This window comes from Dermacentor variabilis, chromosome 6 (assembly GCF_050947875.1).
Source record: "Dermacentor variabilis isolate Ectoservices chromosome 6, ASM5094787v1, whole genome shotgun sequence".
NCBI classification, from domain to species: Eukaryota; Metazoa; Arthropoda; class Arachnida; order Ixodida; family Ixodidae; genus Dermacentor; species Dermacentor variabilis.
In genome coordinates this window covers 74861890-74883999 of record NC_134573.1, presented here as the reverse complement: position 1 = coordinate 74883999, position 22110 = coordinate 74861890, and the positions used below count along the sequence as shown (strand labels likewise).

At 47.0% G+C, this 22110-nt stretch overlaps 1 long non-coding RNA gene across 1 annotated transcript; it reads left to right on the top strand.

Annotated features, from left to right (window-relative positions):
* Nucleotides 1-650: 650 nt before the first annotated feature.
* LOC142584223 (uncharacterized) lies at nt 651-21780 on the top strand. Its single transcript, XR_012828729.1, has 3 exons — nt 651-705; nt 14823-14880; nt 21531-21780. It is a non-coding gene; the product is annotated as an uncharacterized LOC142584223 (long non-coding RNA).
* Nucleotides 21781-22110: the final 330 nt, after the last annotated feature.

The following is a 22110-nucleotide window of genomic DNA, read 5'->3' as shown; positions in this document are numbered from 1 at the left end:
CTAAGGGAACTAGAGCGCACATGGGGACTGCAGAATATCGGGTCGCGTGATGCAATCGGAAAATATGCCGGCGCAAGAAGGAATCATCTAGCGTTAGACAGATGTGTTAGAGATCGCTTGGGGAGGCCTTCGTCCTGCATTGGGCATAAAAATGTGCTGCTGCTGCTGCTGCTGCCACCGCCGCTTCTGCTGCTTACGATGATAACCTACGCCACTTGATAGACGCTAGCGATTGCTCGCGGGCATACCAACTGCATATAAATGAAGCATTATTGATATGTATTCATGGATTCAACCGGATGAACTGATGAGATATCTTTATAGATATAAAAAAATCGGAGCGGTAAGAAGGGTACAACATTACAGGGTTTACAACAATCAGTATAGGGTTTGTTGTCACTTACTATCGCTATGTTTAATGAGGTAGCTTTGTTCTCTATATGCTCCGGAGCGCAATATTGATATGCTTGTCCGTCTTACCAAGCCAATTTATGCAAACGTCACTAAAGTGTCATTCTTACTGATAAAGGCACTGCAGAGTTTATAATTTCTCTTTTTATTCTCTGTTCTGCGAACTGATTTACATACTGTTTCGGTTGGTATTCTAGGATATAAATATTATAGCCAGTAAATGCAAGTGTACTTGGGTACACGAGTTCCTGCCGCAATACGCTCGTCGACTGGCTTGTAGCATCCGTGCTTCAGGTGAGAAAACTATTCAACTCCATTGACTAGGTAGAGAACAAACGGTTCGAGCTCCTCGGGCAGAAATGCGGATTACGATGTGCGACAGAGACGTCGCACCCTTTTTCAGTGGTTTCTCGCTTGGCACGTACCGCGTAACAGAAAAGACAACGCATCAAAAAAATTCTCTTAAGAGAAACATAATTTACAATTAGTATTGATAATTGTGTTCTGATTTATAATTGATAATTAGTATTGATGAGCACTGCCTGCTCCATCGTGTGCAGCGGATTGCCGCCGTCTGCATTGGAAGTGTCTTGGGACAAAAACTATTCGCAAAAGTATTCTTGAGCGGTAATATTGAACAGTGGTCAAGTTGAAGACAATGAAAGATGGATTATGGAGAACACATTTTATAAGTAGCTTTTGCAGTATCTCCTAGAAATGGGCCTGCATGCTTATATTCAACTCCATTACGACGCTATGCCGCGTGTCAAATAAGTAAAAAAAAATGATTGATAGAAGAACGCTATATTGGAAACAACTTTGTGGATTTTCATTATTGTTGTTATAGACGCTCACGTTACAGTGTAGTTTGGATTACTTCAACGGGTGACGCATTCAGATTGGCAACTGCCCATTAACATTTATTTTATTAAGAAAGAGTTGAAATTGATTTAATTCTTTAAGATCGCTGCATCGTTTAATCAAATCCCACTTCATCCCTAGTTGTTGGAGAAACTTGGTTTATCTTCGATTTGGGGGGCGGGGGGTAGGGGAGTGGGCAGGCTCTATAAGTTACTCGGTTACTCCCACCTTCCTTGGGATAAAAAACTTCAGCTATTTATAAAAACCATCGACACTTGTACTATGTTGCCACTGATATCAGCGGATCTTTATTACTGGTATGCCGTCAATGCTAATAGATTTACGACTTTTTATGGACCTGAAGAGTGTCTTTACATCAGTCATACCAATACTATTATACGCTCGCATTATGGTAAATAGATTTTTTGATAACTATTATTTTGTGGTATTGAAAGAAGGAGTGCTTGAAAGATTATTTGAGTGGGCTAGGGGTACGCGGTTTGTACAAATCTATGAAAGGCCTCGTTGCTCCAGCAATTTTCATTTAAGAAGTGGTACAGCTTCATGACGCTTTTCAGGGTTTATGTCCCATAGTTATGATTGAGTAACCCTGTCTAAAAACTTATACTAAGATGCGTTTTTACAATTGCGCATCACTTTCATGGAGATGACTGCGGTAGCCTCAGGCTTTGTGAATGGATATGAATGTTTATTTTGGTTGATTACAAATATCAGAACAGTTGTCTGCACTTGTGCCATTTATTATATGCTGGGCTCCATAACACAAAAGTATCATGGTGCCCTGTCCCTAATAATCGGCTTGGTGAAGAGTAATTGAGAGAACGACAAAGTTTGCTAGCATGAATTGTACGCTTTACCCGAATATATATATATATTTGCACAAAAGAAGTGCTAAAATAACTAGTCAGTAAATCATGGCTGTTCGTTACGAAATAAATATCGCTGGTAATTTGGAACTGATTGTCAACGTTATTGCGCTTAGCAATATTATGTGCTCTCTCTATCTCTTCTCCCCATCTTTCATCCCCCCCCCCATCCCGCTCCCATGTGTAGGGCAGCAAACCGGTTAAGCTGAACTGGTTAACCTCCCTGCCTTTCCTTCTCCACTTTTTCCTTCCTTCATTTCTTTCCTTGATGATTGGCGTGTTATTGTTCATGATAAGCTTTGATATGATATCCTGAAAATTCTCATGTTAATATTGGTGGAAGTAGAGAGATTGAGGCAGTATCGTGATATGTACAGATTCATAGGTTTTATTAGCCCTTGATGAGGTGCGTGGAGTTGCCGGGTTACTCTCCGGTAGTTCGCTTTTTCTTCGTCGAAGAGCGGTACATAACCGGCGAGACATACCAGTGACACAGTGGCACACGCATGGCTTCACATACTAAACGGCCTAAGTTGGTTCGAGAGAAGAAAAAAGATACCGAGAACTGAGGGAATTTTCGATCAAATACTAGCGGCATAAAAAAATTGCCTGTGACGGTGTCATCTCACAACTTGGTTCGGTCACGCGCACATTTGAGATGCATGAGAACGGCGCGGTTGCTACGCGTTATTGCGACAGCAGCCAGGAAAAATGCGATCAGTTTATTTTCAACAGTGAGAAAGCCTTGCGCCACCGGAGTTACCCCTCGCAGTTCTGCTAGCGGAGATGAAGGCGATAACAGGGCGGCGTTTGATAGGAGCCGGAGATTGTGATGGCTACCTTGTGATGGCTAATCTAGGTAGAAAAATAACATTAAATCTTTTCTTCCGGAGTTACCAATGAACTACTACATTCGTCACCATCGCTTGAATAAGGTTTCAGTTGATTTGTGTTGAATTAAGGAATAAAGAAGGTGCGCTGAATTTTCAAATTATGTGGAGCAGTGTCGAATAAACACACCTGAAAGCTTAAATTGTAACTCGACATTTGAACCTGGTTGCTCGACTATATGATACATACGGAATGCCGGCTGGAGCACCAGATCTGGCCATTTTGAGGTGCCAAGTGCAGAGCATACATTGAGCGATAACGATTGTGTCTGCAATGTATTACATCGCTACGCACCGCGGAAAGACCTGAAATTGCTTTTCCTTCTCCTCGCGGCTGCAACGCTCCAAGCCGGACGGTGACGTAGTCGGACTCCTGCGCCCACGTAATCGTGTCGGCATTGTGACTTCGCTCGTGGTGACACGTGACTTCGACAATTATTCAAGACAACATCTGTTATCTGTGCAATTCCTTGGCTGAATTGACGAATTTAAGTTTAGAGAAATAATAAAACACACAAACGAAATGTCTCCGTCTTTTTTGTTTTACTTCGCACCGAAGCAAGAGAGATGTACTTCCGCTTCGTCTGCTTGTTCCCACGGTGGTCCGCCCACGTGCCTAGCTACCGAAATTATGCCATCTTCTACCATGCTCCAGCGCATGATCATGCTCCGTAATCCGCTTGTTCTGCCTCAGTATTCGTGTAGCACTGAATTATACCGATAGTCATGATTTCTTGTGCACAGCGGGTAAAATCGTGCGCTGTGCGAACGTGACAACAGCTCGCGCGCGACTGCGTCAGCGGAAATGCGTCATCATCATCATCATCAGCCTAGTTACGCCCATTGCAGGGCAAAGGCCTCTCCCATACTTCTCCAACTACCCCGGTCATGTACTAATTGTGGCCATGTTGTCCCTGCAAACGTCTTAATGTCATCCGCCCACCTAACTTTCTGCCGCCCCCTGCTACGCATCCCTTCCCTTGGAATCCAGTCCGTAACCCTTAGTGACCATCGGTTATCTTCCCTCCTCATTACATGTCCGGCCCATGCCCATTTCTTTTTCTTGATTTCAACTAAGATGTCGTTTACCCGCGTTTGTTGCCTCACCCAATCTGCTCTTTTCTTATCCCTTAACGTCACACCCATCATTCTTCTTTCCATAGCTCGTTGCGTCGTCCTCAATTTCAGCAGAACCCTTTTCGTAAGTCTCCAGGTTTCTGCCCCATATGTGAGTACTGGTAACACACAGCTGTTATACACTTTCCTTTTGAGGGATAGTGGCAACCTGCTGTTCATGATTTGAGAATGCCTGCCAAACGCACCCCAGCCCTTTCTTATTCTTCTGGTTATTTCAGTCTCATGATCCGGATCCGTGGTCACTACCTGCCCTAAGTAGATGTAGTCCCTTACCCCTTCCAGTGCTTCGCTACCTATCGTAAACTGCTGTTCTCTTCCGAGCCTGTTAAACATTACTTTAGTTTTCTGCAGATTAATTTTCAGACCCATCCTTCTGCTTTGCCTCTCCAGGTCAGTGAGCATGCATTGCAATTGGTCTCCTGAGTTACTAAGCAAGGCAATATCATCAGCGAATCGCAAGTTGCTAAGGTATTCTCCATCAACTTTTATCCCCAATTCTTCCCACTCCAGGCCTCTGAATACCTCCTGTAAACATGCTGTGAATAGCATTGGAGATATCGTATCTCCCTGTCTGACGCCTTTCTTTATAGGGATTTTGTTGCTTTCTTTGTGGAGGACTACGGTGGCTGTGGAGCCGCTATAGATATCTTCCAGTATCTTTACATATGGCTCATCTACACCCTGATTCCGTAATGCCTCCATGACTGCTGAGGTTTCGACTGAATCAAACGCTTTCTCGTAATCAATGAAAGCTATATATAACGGTTGGTTATATTCTGCACATTTCTCTATCACTTGATTGATAGTGTGAATATGGTCTATTGTTGAGTAGCCTTTACGGAATCCTGCCTGGTCCTTTGGTTGACAGAAGTCTAAGGTGTTCCTGATTCTATTTGCGATTACCTTAGTAAATACTTTGTAGGCAACGGACAGTAAGCTGATCGGTCTATAATTTTTCAAGTCTTTGGCGTCCCCTTTCTTATGGATTAGGATTATGTTAGCGTTCTTCCAAGATTCCGGTACGCTCGAGGTTATGAGGCATTGCGTATACAGGGTGGCCAGTTTCTCTAGAACAATCTGACCACCATCCTTCAACAAATCTGCTGTTACCTGATCCTCCCCGGCTGCCTTCCCCCTTTGCATAGCTCCTAAGGCTTTCTTTACTTCTTCTGGCGTTACCTGTGGGATTTCGAATTCCTCTAGGCTATTCTCTCTTCCACTATCGTCGTGGGTGCCACTGGTACTGTATAAATCTCTATAGAACTCCTCAGCCACTTGAACTATCTCATCCATATTAGTAACGATATTGCCGGCTTTGTCTCTTAACGCACACATCTGATTCTTGCCTATTCCTAGTTTCTTCTTCACTGTTTTTAGGCTTTCTCCGTTCCTGAGAGCCTGTTCAATTCTATCCATATTATAGTTCCTGATGTCCGCTGTCTTACGCTTGTTGATTAACTTAGAAAGTTCTGCCAGTTCTATTCTAGCTGTAGGGTTAGAGGCTTTCATACATTGGCGTTTCTTGATCAGATCTTTCGTCTCCTGCGATAGCTTACTGGTTTCCTGTCTAACGGAGTTACCACCGACTTCTATTGCGCACTCCTTAATGGTTCCCATGAGATAGTCGTTCATTGCTTCAACACTAAGGTCCTCTACCTGAGTTAAAGCCGAATACCTGTTCTGTAGCTTGATTCGGAATTCGTCTAGTTTCCCTCTTACCGCTAATTCATTGATTGGCTTCTTGTGTACCAGTTTCTTCCGTTCCCTCCTCAAGTCTAGGCTAATTCGAGTTCTTACCATCCTATGGTCACTGCAGCGTACCTTGCCGAGTACGTCTACATCTTGTATGACGCCAGGGTTCGCGCAGAGTATGAAGTCGATTTCATTTCTAGTCTCACCATTCGGGCTCCTCCACGTCCACTTTCGACTAACCCGCTTGCGGAAAAAGGTGTTCATTATCCGCATATTATTCTGTTCTGCAAACTCTACTAATAATTCTCCTCTGCTATTCCTAGAGCCTATGCCATATTCCCCCACTGACTTGTCTCCAGCCTGCTTCTTGCCTACCCTGGCATTGAAGTCGCCCATCAGTATAGTGTATTTTGTTTTGACTTTACCCATCGCCGATTCCACGTCTTCATAAAAGCTTTCGACTTCCTGGTCATCATGACTGCATGTAGGGGCATAGACTTGTACCACCTTCAATTTGTACCTCTTATTAAGTTTCACAACAAGACCTGCCACCCTCTCGTTAATGCTATAGAATTCCTGTATGTTACCAGCTATTTCCTTATTAATCAGGAATCCGACTCCTAGTTCTCGCCTCTCCGCTAAGCCCCGGTAACACAGTACATGCCCGCTTTTTAGCACTGTATATGCTTCTTTTGTCCTCCTAACCTCACTGAGCCCTATTATATCCCATTTACTACCCTCTAATTCCTCCAATAATACTGCTAGACTCGCCTCACTAGATAGCGTTCTAACGTTAAACGTTGCCAGGTTCAGATTCCAATGGCGGCCTGTCCGGAGCCAGGTATTCTTAGCACCCTCTGCAGCGTTACAGATCTGACCGCCGCCGTGGTCAGTTGCTTCGCGGCTGCTGGGGACTGAGGGCCGGGGTTTGATCGTTGTATTCATATAGGAGGTTGTGGCCAAGTACTGCACCAGGGTGGCCAATCCTGCTCTGGTGAGAGAGTGCGTTACCGGTTCTGGTCACCGGGATCAGGCCGCACTCCAGGCCTGTCCAGGAAATGCGTAGTGCCGGAAAAAGAAAGCGAGGATAAAAAACAATGGAGGCGGGACCTGTGACGTATGCGTCATGTGATCCTCGAGCTCTGGTATTGAAGAACGCAGGGAGGGAATTTCGCTTGCGAAGGCAAGGTGGGGCGAGGGGAAAGAGCATCTTGCTTGGCAGTGGAGCCCGCTTGCTGAAATCATGGGTTCGCGGCACTGAAATATTTCTATCTCGGCTATTAATGAGCCGATTTCAAAACATTTTTGCAGCAGAACGCTCCCTAGAGGACACGTAACAGCTTCCAGCGTATAAGCAAAGTTTGCTATGGCGCCTGGTGAGGGGCCCTGCTCATGGCAATCATTGTGCGTCAAGGAGATCGTGTGGACATTTCTATTTGCGTTGGAAGCTGATAAGCAGCAGGAGCTATGCGGAGCTGAATGGAATAAGATAACGCTCTTTGCTTGGACAAGAACATGCTTTGTAGTCATGCACCTGCCGTCACCACTTTCGGAGCTGCCCTGCGTCATGTGGCCCTAACCGCCTTTTGCATCGACACTCTTGTGTTGTTATCACTTTTTAGCTGCATTTCGTTGCCTATCGATCATGGGGAAGATTGAACTACGTGTAATACATTGCAATATTCTAGTGCACCCTGGATTTTCACGCAATCTCGTGGAAATGCACACACATCAATGCTCCCTTCCGCCGTCTCTGACAACGCAGATACGTATATCGATGTAGTTTAACGTATCTCAAAAGCGTATCGCAAGGATTTCACTACATCGCATCCGTACAGTTGTCTGTGCGCAGGGCTTGATATGCAGGAGGAATATTTCGAGTGATCGCTTCCGAGTGCATTTAAAAAAATATTTAATGCAAGGTGCAATGTATTCCACAAGGAGCCTTGACAGGATATAGAGCAAGGGAGCAAACTGTTCGTTACACGAAGAGTTCGGTGCCTTAATCGCATTTGCTTCCTTTGCATCTACGCTTGAGGTGAGAAAACCATATTTTCTGTGTGATACAGTAGAATAGTAAGTGTCGCGGTCTTTTCAGTTTCACAATTTGCTCATAAGTTTGCCTCTAGCATTCTGGATTTGTATGAAACTCTTGATTTTAGCAAATGCGTACCTTTTTTTTTCTCCAGCATTGCTATCCAATAGGACACCCGCGCGCTATGAACATGTTTTATTTTATCTCAGAAACTAACCTGTACACATGTTATAAAGCACTGATATTACCAAGAGCGGCAGTATGCAAGGTTTGAGGGCATGCAAATTCTTGGTTGCCAATGTCGCAGAAGGCAAGTTGGTCATACACAAAGCACCCTGTAACAGTCTTGGCGTTAATGTGCAACTCAATTTCTCGCTCACGGAAGGCCCTTCCTGCCGGTACTATGGTGTTAAATATCGAATGATGCAACCCACTCTTGTGTAATAAAGGACAGCACATGTTCATGCATGTCCACTATTAAAGACGAATCTGAACCAAGCGTAAAGCGCTTTCGTAGGACATCTTCACAGAAAGATAAAACCTGGCTCCACCATTCTGCATGATTTCTTCAACGCAGGCCTGCCTCGTCCCAATCGTAGCTTGTCCCTCCCTTGCCCACTCACTCCCAGCCTCTCTTATCCAGACAGTGAGAGCGACGAAGCAGTCGTAAATAATAACCATTATGAGAGTACCCACGGCCGGTCTCAAGATAATGTAATATAGTGTCAACACAGTGTACAGAAAATGCTACTCATAGCTTCTGTAAGTACATATGTCAGAGGATTCGTTCTTGAGGGCGCGATCATGAACTTTTGTTAAGGATGAAATGCTTTTAGCTCCCATTGTCGGACTACACGGCCTCACGGACTACATGAATAACTGCTGGGAGCAAGGCAGCATTCCAAGTCAATGGAAATCAGCCCAAATCATTTTTATACCAAAGCCTGGAAAGAAACCACAACTGACGAACTTAAGGCCCATATCACTGACATCCTGCGTCAGTAAACTCATGGAACATGTGGTTCTCACACGTCTCACGAGATACATGGATGATGGAGGACTTTACCCACATACCATGGTTGGTAACTGAGGTTTTTAGCGCACGAAAAGGGACGAAAGACAGTGCCGAAACGAGGACACAGCGCTATTAGCGCACGAAAAGGGACGAAAGACAGTGGCGAAACGAGGACATAGCGCTGTGTCCTCGTTTCGCCACTGTCTTTCGTCCCTTTTCGTGCGCTAAAAACCTCAGTTATGGAATACCAACACGCCCTAACCTACGCTCTTTCAACCATGGTTGGATTTCGACCAATGTTATCGACGCAGGATATTATGCTCAAACTAAAACATCAGATCATAGATGCGGGTGAGAAAAGTCTAGACACTAAGGCAATACTAGCTCTCGATCTAACTAAGGCCTTTGACACCGTCACGCACAAGGCCATACTACAAGATCTCCAAAAGCTGGATGTAGGACGTAAAACATACGCGTACATCAAAGACTTCTTGACAGATCGTACCGCAATGATTTCAATAGGAGAATCCACATCGGACGCACTCAAGCTAGGTAATAGGGGTACCCCGCAGGGTTCAGTCCTATCTCCCTTTCTATTCAACGTGGCAATGATCGGTCTTCCTGCGAGACTCGAAAAGATAGAAGGACTCGGACACAGCCTCTACGCGGACGACATCACCCTTTGGGTGGCGGGTGGAAGCGATGGGCATGTGGAAGAGATCCTTCAAACGGCGGTAAACACGGTGGAAGACTACATCAAAGACAAGAGACTGAGATGCTCCTCGCAAAAAACAGAACTTCTGCTCTATAGGTCCACATGCCGGGGTCGAAAAAGCATTAGGGAAAGGCCGCGCATTGTGGTCACAGTAGAAGGCACCACGATACCGATAGTGGAGAGCCTGAGAATACTGGGACTACGCATATCCGAAAACGGCCATAACGGAGAAACCATTAGACTACTTGACAATAGTGTTCAACAAACAATCAGACTAATAAAGCGGATATCCAACAGGCACTATGGCATGAAAGAGCACAATCTCATCCGATTATTAGAAACATTCGTAATCAGTCGTATTGTATATGTGGTTCCTTACCTCAAGCTCTACGCTGCGGAGAAAGCCAAGATAGACTGCATTATTAGAAGGGCGTATAAGCAAGCCTTGGGACTTCCGGCAAATACGTCAAACGAAAAATTCTTGGCGCTTGGCGTGCACAACACGTTAGACGAACTTATTGAGGCCCAGAGAGTAGCGCAGTATGAAAGGCTTACGCAGAGTTTGACGGGGAGACACATCTTAGATGACATCGGAATAACGTACGAAGCACAGCACGGAGTGCAGAGAGACATCCCAAGGACAATAAGGGAACATCTATCAATACCCCCAATCACCAGAAACATGCACCCGGAGTTTCACCAAGATAGAAGAAACGCACGAGCGAGAGCTCTCCACAAAAGATTCCGTAGTGCCAAGGACGTGGTCTATGTGGACGCGGCGGAGTACGCAAATGGACAGAGTATGTCGATAGTTGCTACGAATCTAGAGGGTGACTGCAGAGTTAGTGGGACGGTAAAAACATGGAAGGCAGAGGTGGCGGAGGAAGCTGCCTTAGCACTGGCAATAGCCTCCACGGAAGCTAACATCGTAGTAAGCGACTGCAAGACAGCCGTCAAGAACTGTGCAAAAGGAAGAATCTCGCCGGAAGCACTGAGAATTTTAAACAACTTTCGTGAAGATCGCGACATTCACATTATATGGGCACCCGCACACTCCTCCCTTCCCGGGAACGAAATAGCGCACAACCTGGCTCGAGAACTGACAGGCCGAGCAGGTGACACGCAACAAATACTGGGAATGGAGAGAGACCGGATGACCAGCTTTAACGAGATCACCTAACACTATAAATTGGGAAGGGCCCATTTCCCCCCGGCACACTCCTCGTTAAATAGACGGCAAGCGACGGCATGGCGCCTCTTACAAACAGATACATATCCGAACCCGGACCTTTACACGGATAGATGTAGATTCTGTGAAGAAAGGGCGGACCTACAGCATATGGTTTGGGCTTGTCCTCGTACACCCATACAGAATAAAATAATTAAGACCAGAGAGCAGTGGGAGACCGCGTTGCTCAGCTGTGCACCGGAAGACCAACTCAAGGCAATCCAGCAGGCCGAAGATGCCGCCAGGGCCCAAGGGCTCGAGGCCGTCATTTAGGTAGAGGCCTAGGTCTCAAATCTGCTGTGCGCAAATAAAGTTTATTCCTCCTCCTCTTCCCATTGTCGGTTTGAGCCAAAAGCCAGAACTGTTATCCTGCAAGTGGCGCCAACAAACCGAAATAATCCGGGTAACCAGCCAAAACATAAGAAAATGCGGTGTATCCATCCCTCTGTAAGGCACCGCATCGCATCACATACGCCAGCTACTGCCAAACATGTTTAAAAAATATTTTTTACAAGATTTTCCTAATGCTTCTTCCCATCAGCTGTAACTTCCAGTTCGCTGAAGTTTTATTTGCCATTTCCAACAGACGAAGTTCAAAAGGCCAGATACAGGTAACCACGCATTTTACTTTCTTTTTTTAGCGATTCGACAGGGTTGCCTGCGCTCTTTTGAATGCCAGCGGTCCGTGAGTTCCCTTGGCGCGATTTTGCTTCGGTTCGAGAGATGGCGCCACGCTGCATGGCGCCTCCTTCAGGAGCGTTCCTTATAGAGCTGTGCATCGGCCGCAATTCTGAGCCCGCGCCCGGCCCGGGCCCTACACTACCACAGGCGGCCCGGTCCGGCCCGACGCTAAAGAAGCCTGAGTTCGCCCGGCCCAGGCCCGGCCCGATCTGCAATAAGGCGACGCCGACACAAAAAAGAAACAATATCAGGAAAATCTGTTAAACATCTAAATGACCTTATAATGTTGAACTCTTGCATTCCATATGACAAAATCGTGAATATATACAAATTCAGTGCGCGCACATAATTGTTATTCTTAGCTATTGTGCAAAAACAACGAGTTGTCCATTGATGAAGGGTTAAGGCAAGTGCGGCGCTCCTGCATTATGAATCCGGCAGCGCTGAAGTTTTGTTCACTGCTTGAACTGGTGGCCGGAAGGGCTGATAGCCTCTTAGCAAGAAGAGCAAGTTTTAGGTACGTGGCTTCCTTGCTTTTCCAAAACTGCACGAGTTCAGATTCCGAGCACGGTGTCGATTCTGCGGCCATGTAATCGGTCAGCTCGTCTTGTTCAGCAGTCTGATTGCTGGTTGCGTCGTTGCACTCGCTGAAGAAGTCCATGCATGGCTTTCTTGCGGGAGGTTGTTCTTGCAGAGTGCACCAGTACTCCTCTAGCACACCTTTAACAAGGGACATTTGCGATGGACGACCCCTGCCATTGTTGCTCGCATCTAGCATGGCCGGATTGGAGGAGCGGCGGCGGCGGCGAGCGCTTTCCGCTCCTCGCGCCCGGCCTTGCAACAAACTGCTTCCTCCGACCGGGAAGACGAACAAGAGATAAGGAAAGCGCTTCCGGGTGCGCGTCTTGGGAGCTTTGTGAAGCCTCGTCCTGAGAATGCCACAAAACACCCGATCGTCCCCTTTTTTGGGTGCCGACAGCGGCGAGTTGAAGAAGTTCACCCGTTTCTAAGGTGTTGCTGAACGAAAACAGTGACCTTTCTAGCATGGGCAGTGTCGACGTCTGCTTCCTGTCGACTTCAGTCAACGACCAGTCTTCAAGCAATACCACTGCCCATGGTAAAAGCTCCCTATACGCCGCTGGTTAACTAATTTGTATGTGTGGCAAAGGGGACCCCGCGTGCGCCGGACACCCTTCTCAGCCTTCTTTACTGGGAAACGCCTGCAAGCGGCGGCTTTTTCAAAGCGCTGGTACTTGGTAGAACCGAAAACGCATTCCGAGCCTCCGCTAGCTTTCGTTTGCCTTTTGTTAGCATTTGTACTTTTCTCCCATCCCTGTAGTAGTAGTAGCAGTAAACGACTTTATTGGGGTCCTGAGGAGCTAAGCGGGGACCTGCGGGTCCCTACCCAGACGTTGGCTAGTCCCATGTCGGAACAGAGAGGCCATGCCTCTCCGCTCGTTCTCGGGCCCTCTGGACAGCCAGGAGCTGGACGTCTTGTTTCGGGTCTGTGATGGCCTTTGTCCAGTCTTCTTCTCGTTTAAAATGCTGTAACACAGGGCTCTGCCAGAGCAAGTGATTTAATGAGCTAAATTCAGTGCCACAATCTGGGCAGAGCGGATCAATGTCCGGGTGGAGCATGTTCAGAAAGCCCCTAGAGGGGTAGGACCCCGTCTGGAGCATGCGGAGCGTGCTAGCTTGTGGCCTGTTGATCTTATGATGGGAGAAAGGAAAACTCTGCCTATTCCCTCTGTAATGAGAGGTGATTTCATAAAAAGTAACTAGTGGATCACTGTGGACGAGCTCTCCCGAACTCACCCGAGACACCATCTCGTCGCGGCATACGAAACCTCGCGCAAGGTCGTGGGCTATCTCATTGGGGTTCAGGTGACCCGGTAATACGTCTGGTCCCATGTGAGCTGGGAATCAGACTATGTGGTGAACAATGTCAGAGGGGTGTTTGCCCTAACGGCTGCTCGGGAGTCCGTGTACACCGTAGTACGTGTTGAGTCCAGTAATGCGAAAGCTATAGCAGCCTGTTCCGCCACATCGACCGGGGAGGTCTTCAGCGAGGCTGCCGAGAGTTCTCCCCTGTCATTGACTATGGCTACGGAGAACTTGTTGGCAATGGCGTGTCGCGCCGCGTCAACAAAGGTCTCTGTTCCGGATATGTTCTTTAGGAAAGTTCTAGCCCTCGCCAACCTTCGACCTTTATTGCGTTGGGGGCGGAGATTTCTTGGAAAAGGGTCTACAATAAAGGAGTTCCTTGTTTGAATATCAAGTTGCGCGGTATTTCCCTGATTGAAGCTGGGCGAAGGCCTGCCGCATCCAGAAGTCTTCTGCCTGCTTTGGAGTTTGATAATCTAATCATTTGTGCTGACCTTTGTGCTTCTATTAATTCTGAAGTTGTGTACTCCCAATGTCATGAGCTTCTCTGTGCTAGCCGTGATTGGCACGTCGATCACCCTTTTGATACTTTTGTGCATAAGCGTGTCTAATTTAGCCATTTCCGTTTTCGTCCAATTGAGGGCCGCGACTATGTAAATGGCATGGCTGATGAGGAAAGCATGGTGGGCCCTTAGGAGTATATCCTCGCCTATGCCGCCTTTCTTGTTGGACACTCTCATAATTCCATTTTGCTGAATAAATACATTGCACTTCCTGCTGTACCTACACGCGAGACGACAAGCATGCTTTCGCGTAAGGTACGCAGTCGAGATCGGGGAGCCCGACCGGTCCGTCCGAGACAGAAAGATTGACCCGGGCCCGGCCTAAGCCCGAGTAAGAGAATCTCCATATGGCCCGAGCCCGGCCCGCGGGTCGGGCCGGTTCCCGGCTTTTGGGCAGGCCCGAGCCCGTGCACAGCTCCAGTTCCTTCTTCTAACAGGGTAGCGCGCTCTGTCTCCCTCGCGTTTTTCGCTGCCTGACGCGTCGCCTTGGGCAGGCTTATTTCTTCTAGCTTGCCATCGTCCATTTGGACCAGTCCACAATATGGCTTAGTGCGACGGGGCGTGGTGTGGCGTGGTGTGCCGTTGCGAACATGTACTACAGCCATTTTAAGATTGTGGCTAGTGTCATCTCACCAATCTGCCTTCCCGGTTACCATTTCGTGCTTACATATGCTCTCTATTAACGGAGAGCCACCATTTTCTTGCTAATAAAAAATGGGCATTCTCAAAAGTTTTCATGATATAAAAATTTATTTATTGAGTTTTTTAAAGAAGTTGCAGATGTTGCATTTATCAATAATAACTCTCCTTGTTTTCTGTCCAGATCTTAACAGCGATGGCGAACGTTTCCGGCCTCTTCATGCTGGTCGCTTCTGGGATTGGTAAGAAGTACGGGTTAAACAGTCCTGTTTTAACGGGGTTCCATCAATCCCTGCGGAGACATACCTATTTGATGTGCGACGAATTGATTGAAAATTATATGCTTAGGATGCAGAGCAGTACCTAATTAATTTACAACTTTTAGAACATTCGAATGTTACCAGTATTGTCTTTTTCATGCATTCTGCCTGATTGAAAAAAAATGCATAATGAGGGACTAGAAAACTTAAGGAGGGTCTGATTTCGTCACCTGTAGAAGGAAGAAAAGATGTAAAACACCTCAATGATAACTTATTTTTCCTAATGAAGTCGAGCTAGAAATTCAAGCAAAAGCTACGAAGGACGGCTTGATGCTGACGAGAAATAGGTTTTTATGGAAACTATTCAAGTACGTTGCTTTATACTAAACGGTCGGCGAGTAATGTATTTCGACGGTTGATAAAGGCTGGCACTTTTCTCATTTCGCTTTGTTTTTCTTTTCTTTTTGCAACTTTTCGAGAATTCGTTATCATGCTCGTAAATTGTCGGCGTAAGACGACTGCCGATCGTAAGTAATAGACAATTACACTTCGTGTAAGTTATAAAATAACAAGTAGCAAAGATTTGAGTGCGTTTCGAAAACAAGAGATTTCTGAGGAGTTTTTTGCACCACATACACATATGGGTCCCTAGAACAAGCTGCAAGGTAGGTATTACGAAGACAACGCTAAAATTGTGGCATAATGATCTACCAAGCCGGCAATAGTAGTCAATAGTAGTCAACTGGTGCCTGATCTATGTCCATGAGTATTATCTCTATAGATGATTTATAAGACATATTGTTGAGCTAAATTGTTACCTCAGGCGCTAGATTGTGTGACCCATGTTCACAACATCGTTTTTACGGGTAAGCTTCTCTGTTAAAGAAAACCTCGTGTTTTAGGTGTCAAAAACCACGAACTCATTGTGAAGCACACCTTAGTGAAAGACTCCGGATGATAGTGAGCAACTGAACTGTTTAATGTTCACCTAAATCTAAGTGCGCAAGTGCTTTTTCATATAGCCCACATCCTAATGCCACTGCTGCCGATGCCAGGCTATAAACCGCTGCTTCGAGCTTAGCATCGGAACCCCACGGCTGAGTGGCATTGTTTTGTGACAAGGCAACATTTTCTTCCAAATCGAGTATTTTAAAGAATGCGTAAACGAGGTATTTCCAAACGTAAAATGTGCATTTAAAGTACGTGTGCTTTACGCCATCCCCAACTCTCTGGAGGCTATGTTTAGGTAGCTGCCGCATGTTTCCATGCATTCGTGCCTGTAAATACCGTCAGCCCCTTTTGTACACCTATGGTTTAACAGCTTTACAGTGCCCGTGCGGTAGCATGAAAAGGAAAGGAAGGTTACGTCGCATCCTCTTATCTGAGAGTTTCAAGGCGCAGTTACAAAAGGCAGGTAATGTTTTAAAACATTTTGACAAACGTTCGCGCTTTGCAGGAAGATTTTTGTCGGTAGTAGGGATTGTAAGAGCTGTCGGACGATCCCACCGCTGCCACCAGATGTAAGGGTTGTAGGTCGTAGGGAGGAACTTGGGGGGGACAGAACTAGGCGAGCAGGATTTATTTACAGATATTTACATTCAAACAGGGGATACATTCGACAGTCTAGCGTGACTCCCAAATGGAGCACGCAAGATGAAGCATACAGCATACGAGCACGAAGCTCCAAACACGCAACAGAGAACACGATGACGATCACACTGACGAGCACACCTAGCAGCTGACAAAGAGCTCGGCCAGCCCTGCTGCCGTCGCCGATTCCCCGAACGAGGGGCATGGTGGATTAACGCTGCCGTAGTCTCCAGTGCTCCGAAGGATGTTCATGGTTGGTTAGCGCTGTCGTCCTCGCTGGTTCTCTGAAGGGCGCCACCACCACGGATCGATCGAAGCACCTGCAGCGGGCTGAGATAGTTTTGCAGAGCACTACCCCTGCAGGCCGATCCTAACAGCTCCTCCATGGCCCAGAAAATCTCACCTGGCCAGTGCTGACAACCGCTGCACAGGAAGAGAATTGCTGGCGATCGAGAATATTGCTTTGCTCTCTGCAACCCCTGCGCACTTGGAATGCCTGCAACCATCTCACAACAACGGGCACAGAAGAGTCGATCCCGGCAACACAATACCATTCAGCGTGCAAACGCCTGGAATCAGCTGTTAACCCACTAGGCTTTCTCTCAAAATTTCAATGCAAGCCACTCAACTGGGAACTCCAAATTATGCCCCGAAATTTCGTGCCGCCAAAGCGAGCGTACACGTTTCCCTTGAGTTGGACCTAACCTGACTGTCGCCCTGCACAAGAGTAAAGATTTACGCAGGATTAAACTGAAGGCTCTCAACCACCAATACCCGAACATAACTTGAGCAGCTTAGCTTCACGAATAGTCTGTTCTTACCCTATCGCAGTGGCGTGCTTGTCGCACGTACTGTTGCCGCTGAACAGTCTGGCCTACTCCACAGGTACGTAATCACAATCGCGCTAGCTTTGTGGTTTCTATTCAGAACGCGTACTTGCGTCGTACGTAAGCATTTCATCACACTAACTTTCGTTTCTTTCTCTAGTATATACAGGACACGTAACTTAACCGAGCAACTGAACTTGCGGAAGTCACGCACACCGCATAACCCCTAAAAATGCGTCTGCTAATAACTCGTTCCACGCACGCTTATTAGAGAAGCCAGAATAGAGCCGCCCTCAACACACACGAGCAACCCAGTCATAAACCTGCTTCCTTCCGTCCGCACAGGACACGCGCTAATGGACCTAAGAGCTCTTCTCAGTGCAAATGATGCACTAACTGAAAATCTACGCGCTTAACCTTAGAAAATTCAAAAACACATATAAAAAAGAAGGATAACTAAAACACACGCGCGTTACCTCTCAACGATAACCTTGACCTTCAGGTTACTCACACACAAAAAAGAAAGCCTATCTACTCATTAATGAACACCTCGCAAGACTAAATGTTTACATAAAACACCTCTTTCAAACCTCGGAGCTTCTCAAACGAAAGCATAAAGAAAGCTCATACCTTACTTATTCAAAGAAATTCTAGTCTCAAATCGCGAAAAGTTTCAAAATGCTCAAAAATAAAACAAAACAACACGTTTTACTTCTATGGAAGCTCTCTTGGCCGCCCGTTTAAGACTGACTCGTACTTTTGAGCCGTACTCGAGGTGGTCGCGGTTCGAAAGGTATTCTGGCTACCCAGGAACATCAAAAGCGCTGACACACTCTCAGCTCCTTCAAGACGTTACAGTCTCCTGCCAATTTGCGTCCTGGCGCCACGCTTTCATCACGAACTCGACTGACCGCGTCGCGACTCCCTACCGCCTCGTCTCGTTTTGCCACCTTGAGCTCCTTCGCACTACATGCTGCACTCCGAAAGGAACGACAGAACGACGAGGAACGTAACTGCCCCGTGCCCTGTGTCCGCGTCCGTGCAGAACATGCTTCTCGGTCTCTTTTTGACCGGTGGCCCGAACGTGTTTGATGCGTCAACATCGTCAACGACGACCGCATCTTTCTTTTCCTCGTGCCCTGGCTTTTTGCTTTTGTCGCCGTCTTTGGCTGCGCTACACTACTCACCGCATTCTGATCTTTACGGCGCTTCTTTCTACGGCGCTTTCTCTTTGAATTCCCTTCCATGCCGTCCTCTCACGCCTCGAGCTGGCCGGTACACATCTCTTCGGCCCGGATCGGTCTCCTACCCGCACAGTCTGACTGATTATCATTTAAATCTACTCTCTCTCTGCCTCGACCGGCGGACAGCTCAACCAACTCTGGAACAATGCAGCAGTCTTTACTTGAGCTATGCAACTCGCACTCGGGCGAACCGCCCCCTACTGCATTGCCCAGCTCACGCTGTGCATCGGCACACAGCTCGTCGGTCTCGATCGCTGTCTCACCCGCACAGTCCGAATGATTCTTAACTAAATCATTCCTCTCTTGGCTACCTAGACTGGCGGAGAGCTGCACCGATCCCTGAACAATGCAATTGTCTTGTTTGAGCTACGGAGCTCCCAATCCTGCGAACTGCCCTCAACCGCATCGTCCAGCTGGCACTTCATTTCGGCACGCAGATATGACTTGACATGGGTGCTCGCGTCTGTCGGGTCAGAAGTACTCTCTACTTCGCTAGCAAGCTCGCTAACATTACAAGCGACGCACACGCACGGTGACTGCACCAATTCATTCACAGCTGGCCTAGCTGTCTCTACAGTGCTCTGTTGGCACAGCACCTCGTCGCTCTCACTCTGGCCTTGAACGGCCTCTGCTGCCGCTAAGGCATCGTTAACTGCTAGCACTTTGAGGTCACCTATGAACGTGCTGCTAATCTCACAGGTACTACTAATTCTCTCGGCTTTCGGCTGAAACCTCCTATCGACTCCCTCACACTTTCGCTGCGTCCAGCCTACAGATTTCTCAAGCCGCTGTTGACTTTGTGCGTTTAACTGCTGCAAATTTTGTATCTGTTTGTTCACTACTGCCATTTCTTTTTCAAGCTTTTGCCGTTTTTGATCACGGTCTTGGCGTTCTTGCCTAATTGATTCCCGTTCTTGTCTTTTGCTTAACATTCGTTTGCTTATTTGTTCGATGAGTTTCAGATCATTGTTACTTTCTAGAATGGTTTTACGAATTTCTGATTCCGCCAAGTCCTCCTCTACGTCTACCATGAGCTCTTCACACAACCACAACAGGTCAGCTCTCGACAAACACAACAGGACCATGGTCGCTACTTTAAGCGTTGGCTCTGCTTTCACACAATACTTGCTGCGATACCCGCTCAAATCAGAATACAAGTAAAAGATCCACAGCGAATCAAATCTACAAACACAGAGAAATTGAAGCCTGGTAAATCTTACAGCTAAAACCAAACGCTTACCCACTGAAGCAGCACCAGATCATCAGTCCTTCTCCGCCGTATCCAGTCAGTTGCAAGAGGTGGCCAATCCCAAGTCGCCTCCAACTTGATGGGGATACCGATCGGTCACCATGTGCCAAAGTCCGTGAGCTGCCATTGCTGTCTACGAGTCGTGTGCCAATCTATGAGCCCGTAGGCCGATCTCACCGCTGCCATTCAGTTGTAGGAGTTGGAGGACGATCCCACCGCTGCCACCAGTTGCAATGGTCGTAGGTCGTAGGGAGGAACTTGGGGGGGTGCAGAACTAGGCGAGCAGGATTTATTTACAGATATTTACATTCAAACAGGGGATACATTCGACAGTCTAGCGTGACTCCCAAATGAAGCACGCAAGACGAAGCATGCAGCATAGGAGCACGAAGCTCCAAACACGCAGCACAGAGCACGATGACGAGCACACTGGCGAGCACACCTAGCAGCCGACAAACAACCGCTTATAAACACTCCGTGCTCCCTAGATCCCTAGGTGAGAGAACCGTTCGACCAGTCATGGAAGCAGAGCCGCCTATGAGCAGGAGGGCTTACACAGACACGTACGCACTGGTTCCCCAGAACCAGAGTTGAGCGCGTCCTCGTAGCCAGGTGGTCACGCCTGACCCCAGCCGGCGCCTCTAAATTCCAGAGCTGCCTTTCTCCTGTAGCCGCCATGAGTTTCAGCAGATTGCGACGAATCCTGGGGCCCGAAGAAAACGTACCGCAAGGCACCCTTTTGTTAGGGAAGCTCTTCTTGCTGCAGAGAGACCATGAAGACCAGGCAAATCAACCAACAATACACGGGGCGCCAAACGTGGCCAGCCCTGCTGCCGTCGCCGATTCCCCGAACGAGGCGCATGGTGGATTAACGCTGCCATAATCTCCAATTCTCCGAAGGATGTTCATGCTCGGTTAGCGCTGTCGTCCTCGCTGGTTCTCTGAAGGACGCCACCACCACGGATCGATCGAAGCACCTGAAGCGGGCTGAGATAGTTTTGCAGAGCACTACCCCTGCAGGCCGATTCTAACAGCAGGCGAATCTAGCGGACATGCCTGTCAACAGCGTAGCACTAAAGTTGCGCATTGTTCACCGAGATGTACGGGTCAGTTGTCCTCACTTACAACCTTAACAGTATAGCCAGGCTCAATGAATGTATGTTTACTAATGGAGACAGTAAATGAATTGTGTGTGCAATAATTGAATGGAAATGTTCGCGGGGTCTCCATCATGCATATCTTTCACAGCAATTTCCACTTTTTGTAACACCTAAATATGGCGAAGTTCACTTATCTGGAGGATTAATTAAGCGTAGGTGAATTTAGTTCCACCACTGCCATTGTTTCTGTGCCCAAATTTCACAATGAAACGCACAAACTTGTACTCCCAGCAGTGGTAAACTTTTAAATATGCCACGATGGTACGTTTTACGAGACCCATTAAATACACAAATTGAATGGTAACGACAACAGACAATTTTTGATTAGTTACACCTGTATCTAGTAATGGTCGGGGCACCGGTATCAAAGCATGGATATTCATTGTTAAAAAAACATATTAGGAGGTAAATAAAAATACATTTTAACTACTGGCACCGTTGACTGTAATGTAACACAGATAGCTGAACTTCGACCTCAACTGCGCTTAACATTGCAGAACAACCACGACAATGCAGAAGGTAGATCCTCGTACATCACGACATTTTCTATGCCACTTCGCAGCTGCCCAGCTCCTGGCTCACCCGGCTGGCGCCATTGGATTGCCGTTGATGATGCTGTGTTTCCTACGGGGCCGTGCGGAGGTTCCGACAACTGAAGACGCTTGAGACGAGCAGATGAAGGAACCGACGCACATACTGGGAACAGACGCGATGTTCTAGGTGGAGGCTTAGTAGAACGAGAACAATATAAAGTGCACATCATGATGTAAGACTTCGGCCTTCGCTATGGGTGATAAAGAAACAGTTTAGGAATAAATTCGTTTTGTACCTATGCCGGAAGACTGATTTCTCTCAGCGTGTTACTTCATCAAATATGCGCGATATATTTTGTGGAGGCACATCTGGATTTCTTTGCCACAGAAAGAAAAGCTCTTTGGAAATCTGAGCATGGGCTTTTCCTTAGTTTCAACTCAGAGATGATGTGAACAAAGCGCTATCGTTAGTGGTGATTGGTAATTGCTGCAGGTTAATTCGTATTAGCATGGCCTCATGGAATACCATACAGGGTGTCCCAACTATCACTTGCCAAGATTTAAAAATATGAATATGCCACGTAGCTGGACAAAACCAAGGTGGTAGTG